This window comes from Azolla caroliniana, unplaced genomic scaffold (assembly GCF_043228905.1).
Source record: "Azolla caroliniana isolate FFs.n. ecotype wild unplaced genomic scaffold, voAzoCaro1.0.p SCAF_22, whole genome shotgun sequence".
Taxonomy (NCBI): Eukaryota; Viridiplantae; Streptophyta; class Polypodiopsida; order Salviniales; family Salviniaceae; genus Azolla; species Azolla caroliniana.
In genome coordinates this window covers 3,092,810-3,098,913 of record NW_028230457.1, presented here as the reverse complement: position 1 = coordinate 3,098,913, position 6,104 = coordinate 3,092,810, and positions in this window count along the sequence as shown.

Below are 6,104 nucleotides of genomic sequence, written 5' to 3'. Positions count from 1 at the left end.
TCGCACCCGGACGACGGCAGCAGCCTAAGCAGCCTCCGGGAAACCGAATCCCTTCTCCACGCGTTGGCAAACGGGGAAGGCGAAGCAGAGGCCTTTTCAGCATATGAATCAGACTCCGAAGGGGAATACAGCATGCACACGAACTACCGTAGCAGTAACGAAACCCCGGGCGAACCGGAGGACGAAGGATCGGATACCTTACCGACACCGGAACCGGAACCGGAAGTGCTAACGCTGGAACCCCCGGAACCAGCAGAGGAAGAACGACCTCCAACGCCGGAAGTCAAAGAGGAGAGGCCTCCGTCACCAAAGGAAGAGAAACAACTGACACCGGAGAAAATTCCGGAACGAGCACCAACACTACCAGCCCGCGCACCGTTACCGGACGACGACATGCCGTTCCAGTACTCCAAGTATAGAGATGATCTGGACGCGGAAGCTCATGTGCACGCCTTTGAACAGACATGGGAAGCCAACCATGTGTCCCAGCGACTGACACCGGAGGAAGAAGAACGCTCTAAGATAGCAGAGTTTGGCGTCAACGGCAAAGTTTCTATATGAGTACATCTGGTGCCGTTACGGATGCCCCATTGAATTGATAAGTGACCAAGGGGGGCACTTTCTCGGACAAGTAGTGGAAAGCCTAACGACCTTCTATGCCGTGGTCCACAAACGAAGCACACCTTACTATCCACAGGCGAACGGATTAGCGGAATCAACAAACAAGACGCTCCAGAACATCCTTCGGAAGATTGTCAACGAGAACCGAACGGATTGGGACACAAAGCTACATAGCGCGCTTTGGGCTTACCGGACGGCATACAAAACGAGCATCCGAACAACACCGTTCCGGTTGGCGTTCGGACTCGAGGCGGTCATGCCGGTAGAATTTCAAGTACCGAGCTTACGGATCCAACTACGAGAAGGAGTCGGAGACAATAAAGTTGACAGCACTGTGTGAGCTGGAGGAACAACGGTTGGCCAGCATCCTACATTTAGAATTGGAGCAACGACGACGGAAAGCATTCGTCGACCGGCACAGGAAAGGTAACGAAAAAATGTTCGCAATCGGCAAACCAGTGTTAGTATTCCAAACCCGGATGGGCAAAATGTCGGGTAAACTAAGGTTTAGATGGACCGGACCATATTGGCTAACACGGGAGTATAATGGGTCCTACCAATTGGGGACACTTGCCGGCGAAGTGCTGGGCAAATGGGTCAACGGATTCCGGTTACAGGCATATAGAGGACCGATGCCTAAGAACCCGTTTGAGCAAAGGACCGACGGCAACCACCAAGACGGCAGAGACGGCAAGCCGGGAACCGGAGAAAATGAGGCCGGTAAGGGTCCGGGAGGACCAACGGACATGTGACGTCACACTAATAATAATACTAACTGAAAAAAAAAAAAAAAAAAAACAATCATGCAAAAGCGAGGAATGAATGGATGAAAGAGCGTGGAGCGAAAAGGTACGTAGTGGGCATTTAAAGCGCCACCACAGGACATAATGCTATTTTAAGTACGCGACATGCACAAACTCAAAAAAGGCGCCAGAATGCACAGACAAAAACCATTGCGCGTAGAGACCCTCTATTTTCGCGAACCCAGGAGCACAGAAGCGCCGAAACGCTGCAAGATCATCAGACGAGAACCTACGCACAGAGAACCCCCGCCTTCTGAACTCTCTCTTTCTCAACCCCGCTCTCATCACCATCCATCCTCGCCACCGCAGTCCGACCCCGACACAGAAATGGACCCGCAAACGCTGTCGGAAGCCGCCAAGACATGGTTGAAGCAACACGGGCTCGAGGGCTTCCTGATGATGATGGAGGTACCGCCACACAAAGAAGCCGACAAAGTGATCAAGGAAATCGATACAGAGGTCATAACGGCAAAGGCGATTCGAGCATTAACAGGCCTTCCGGAGGGAGGCATACTCACGATCGACAATCCAACCCCGGAGCAACTCATCAGGTATTTTGGTGAGTACTCTCTAGCCAGCAAGGGCTACCGGACACAGGGCAGCGGAGATATGCTGTTCCGCGAAATTGCTTGTGTGCTCCATGAATACGGCCACGTATACCCTAGACCCCCTGTCATGCCGCAGAACCGGGCAGGGATGATCATCGCCACCTATGAAGGGATCAAGGTGGATTGGCCAGTATTGATTGCAGACGGGTTGTGTGCGGCGATCGAGATCGTCAGAGGCAAAGACGGCAAAGAAGGTCGAGACGGACGAAGGATATGGCATGTCGTAACGCAGTGGCTCACCTTGCTGGTGCCACCCGTTCAGACCGTCCAGCCCAAGAAGCGAGGAAGAGTGTCGGACAGCACCCCAAGGACGGCTTCCCAACGGCAACAACTGTTGGCCTCTAAGGCCAGTAAGGGAAAGGCGGTGGATGCAGAACAGGCGGTAGCAGGAAGCGGAAGCCGGAAGCGCCCAACGGAGGCGTAGGAGGAACCACCGGCACGGCCCGTAAAGGTCACACTCCGCCGACCGGTGAATCGAGAAGTGGACCCCTTGGCGGCAAAACTCAATGCCGGAGCTCAGGAGGAGGAAATAGAGGAGGAGCCTACGGAGCACCTCCAGCGACGGTCGTCGGCAAGGACCGTTGAGACCGCCGGGAAACGTTCGGACCCTCAGACGGAGGGAACACCGGCTCCCCATACTGAGACTCCTACGCCAAGGAAGGAACCGGAACCGGTGCAGATGGCACCGGAAGCAAAAGCCCCGACACCACCGGCAACACCGGCAAGTCCCATCCCGCCAGAGCCGGAAAGGTCACTGCAGCCTCCCTCGGTCAGCCAAGAAGTAGCGCAAGGGGACCAAGGACAGCAGGATGGTCCACGGGCAGAAACGGAACTGCAACTCGGCGCAACCAGGCGGGACCACCCCTCTACAAGTGAGCCCATCTATCAAACCTCCGTGCAAGCACAACAAGGCACCGGTAGCCTGTGGCTCCGGTGGATAGGCGAACAGATAGGCGGAGCAGTGGGGTATATAGAGGCGGAAGAAAGAGCACAAAGCGAACGGTTGCTCGTCACAACCGAACAACTAGAGACGGCTCGGTCCAGAATCCGGTGCCTTGAAAAAGATTTGGATCAGGTCACGACAGAGATGACCAAAATACGGATCCAATCACCGGTGACTCCGGTAAGTGTACAGAATAATGAAACGGAACGACCTGTACATAGGAATAAGACCCCGACAACGGAAACCGTTCCGGTGAGAGATGCAGCGCAAGCTCAGGAGCTTGCGGAATTGAGAGAGGAACTTGCCGCACAAGAAGCGCTAAGGAGCCGGGAACGAGAATTGAAGACGGCGGCCGAAGCCGAATTAAAGAAGACTGCTGAGAACCTCTGCCGGGCAGAGGAGAGCCTTCGGAAAGGCCATCAAGCGTACGACCGGCTAAAGAAGGAGAAAGACAAAGTGCTGCAGGAAAAGGACAAGCTGCGGAAAACGGCGGAAATAGAGATTGAACGGCTAAAGGAAGAGCTCCGCCAGCAAAAGGACCGCGAGGACCGGGCCCGTCGTCAGATCAACGCACAACTCAAACAAAAGATGGATGATTTTGAGCACCTGCACCGGGACTACAAACGGCTGGAAATAGAGCATAAAGAACGGATGGCCGAGCTCCAGCAGGCAGTTGATCGGGCCGCAGCGGCGATCGCCGACGAACGGGCGGAAAATACAAGACGCTTGGAAGAGGCGGAGAAGGTCCGGATGGAGCTCCAGAGGCAGCAGCAGGAAGACAAAGAGAGAGCGTCAACAGTATTGCAGAAATTACAAAGTACATATCAAAGGCAATTGACGCATTACAAGGCCCAGGCGGAGGACAACGCAAAAATCATCAAACAACTGAAGGAGGAACGACAAGCGGCAGAAACCAAATCGCAATTGGGAACGAGCCGGATTCAGTCCATCCTCCGGGCATGGCTGAATCAGACGAAGCACTTGATTGATGAAAGCTCCGTAAAATGGTGGACAAAGTGGGCACAAAACGCGGCGGAACTCCAGTTGCTACGGGCAGATGTGGCAAACCGGCGGAAGGAAGGAGATGACTGTTATACGTTGACTTCCGAGGACTTCACCGCCATACGGGACGAGCTGGCCGACGACTTCCAAGTCCTGGCAGATGAACAGCTGGCGCAGGTCAGGCAGCTCGTAGCTCAGCTGGACGATGATAGGTTGGACGCTCAAATCCAGTTTGAAAGCTACGAGCGGTCCCGGGTACAGGAAGAAAAAGCACGGGAAGCGACAACGGTTAACCTTAGTGATGAGGAACCGTCGCCGGCTGAGGGCCAGCCGGGAACCAGTCAACCGGAGACCACCACGACGCAGGGAGCAACGACGGAGACGCCGGTATCAGAGCCACAACCGGAGGAGCAGCCGCAACAACCAGCAACGGACCCGCTGCAGCAGACAGCAACAACAACAACCACTTCCAGATGAACCATTGGAGCCTCTCGAACAAAGCATTCTAGACATTTTGGACGAAGAATAGCAAGGGTCGATTGTGGATTCGACGTACAAGGTACTGTCCCACGGGCGTGCCATGTGTTACCGGCCGGCAAAGGAGTCCAGAGTGGGAAACGGAGAGCTAATTAAGTAGTAGGAATGTGGTTGTAATTAAGCTATGAGTGTGGACGGACGGACCGGAATCGGTATGCCGTTCCGGATCCGGACCGATCCCGAACAGGTGCGGATGGCACCGTTTTGTAAACCCTAAACCTATTTAAAGGCTCGGATACAATGTAATAGTTAGCGGTTAATTAATGAAAGCTTAAGCGTTGTTATATCTCTGTGTTAATTGCCGTTCTGTCTTAATTGTTATATCTTATGCGTGTTATGAAATACGATCCTAATAAGTAACTTAACTAAGTCGGATTAAGCGTTGAAGTCTAATCCGGTGGCCGTAACACCCTTTGGTGAAGTGTCTCCCGTAGACACCCTGTGTTAGGCCATTGTCCGGCCCGAAGAGTTAACAAAAGTGAGTAGCGACTCTTGATGTTCAAGAACTTTACCAATGAATGTTGCAATCAATAATGCACATTGTGGTTGTGAGAAATTCGTGCAAGGATTGGGCTTGGTCAAAGATGTGTGGAAAGCATGGTCGAATATGATCACAGGCCGAACATTGCATCAAAGTGTGATACTCGGACTCTTGAACTTGTTTAGGGCAAAGTGTACATAGTGGACCACTCTCATCACTTGTGCCCCAACACCCTGTCTCACATCACAATGCATGTGAGCTTAGTCGCATGGAAGCAATAGTTCGAATGGAAGCCAACAGAATGGGCGCTAACATGTATCGATGTGTACAATTTCATGGTTTCGGGAAGAATATGGTTTTGTAGTTAGGTGCAGCATGTGTAGTATAATGTATGAAGCGTGAGCTTCTACATTTTTCCCATGTCATGATACATTGGTGTTGCAAAAAGGCCTCGTTCATAGAGGAATCTAATGATGCCATGCTTCATGAAGCAAATATGTTGCATCCCATCTACCAAACCACTTTTTCATATCTTGCATCCAACCGGAACACAAAATTTTGCTTTTATGCATCTTTTGGATTTTTTTGCTTGCTTCCCATATGATCCTAGGAAGTCGATGTGAGGGACTTTTTTGAACCTTAGGCATGTATTCAACAACCCTTTCCATGGTTATGATCTCAATGGGAAGTAATCCCATCTCAAGGAGGAGGATGTATGGCGTTTGTTTTTGAACTTATAGAAACTTTTTAAGAAAATGTTTTTCGATATCTTCAAACTCTTTCCGAGTAGATTTAGGGATGCTATCACCCCATACTTCTACTCCATAAAGAAGCACTAGTGTCACCAAAGTGTTGAAAATGAATTTCTTGAGGACCCAACATTTCATATCTCCACGATTGCATGTGTTCTCAAATGCATAATATGCTCGCTCTCCCGCCTCTAAGCGGTGTGTAACACATTCCTTCCATCTATGATTTGAAGGAACTTCAAGGCCAAGATATTTGAAGCTTTGCACACATTCAAGTGGCTCATTATTGTACATAATGGATGACTTATCTCTTTTTTGGCTCTTTAGAAGTATAATCTTTGTTTTAGAGCTTTTAACACT